General features: G+C 31.4%; 1 protein-coding gene across 1 annotated transcript in view; it reads right to left on the minus strand.

The window, feature by feature from the left end:
• LOC109471335 overlaps nt 1-640 on the minus strand; it is a 19,397-nt gene that overhangs the window by 4,090 nt on the left and 14,667 nt on the right. The window lies entirely within an intron of this gene.

The raw sequence follows: 640 nt of genomic DNA on the forward strand, positions 1-640 counted from the left end.
AAGAAAACCATTCTGTACACAAGAAGAGATTTCTTGAACGAAGAGCTAACTGTTCTTGTAGCAAGAAAATTTCTGTACACAAGAAAAGATTTCTTGAAATAAGAGCTGACTCTGTTCTTGTAGCAAGAAAACCATTCTGCCCACAAGAAAAGAAATACAATGTATATAGTGCTACCTAAATAGAAAACGGACAATAATGTATAGCAACTAAATGTTATTTTGAAAAGCATTTGCCATGGACAGTATAGAGATTTTATTTTCACATTGATTTTTGTACAATGTATCTAATTAAAAATATCAGTCCATCAACATTCTTGGAATGGAAACAGTTTAACAGTAGCTTTCAAAATATTATAGGATGTAACTAACAAGCCATTATAATTTCAGAATACAGATCGTATCACATTCTGATCAGAAACATATTCAGCAAAAACTGAAGTTTTCGCATTATAGAATTGGCAAAGTCACACCCTTTGGACACCTGAAAACAACAGGAAAGACCTTTGTTAGTTTGCATGCGTGTACTGAAGGCAACAAGTCAAAAGAGGATGCTAAAATACTATTTTTATTACTTGGAGTAAACAATTTAAAATTATATTAGAAAGCACTGTAATAAACTTTACTATACAATACACCAGAG

Source organism: Branchiostoma belcheri, unplaced genomic scaffold (assembly GCF_001625305.1).
Source record: "Branchiostoma belcheri isolate BF01 breed outbred unplaced genomic scaffold, Haploidv18h27 scaffold249, whole genome shotgun sequence".
In the NCBI taxonomy this organism is placed as follows: Eukaryota; Metazoa; Chordata; class Leptocardii; order Amphioxiformes; family Branchiostomatidae; genus Branchiostoma; species Branchiostoma belcheri.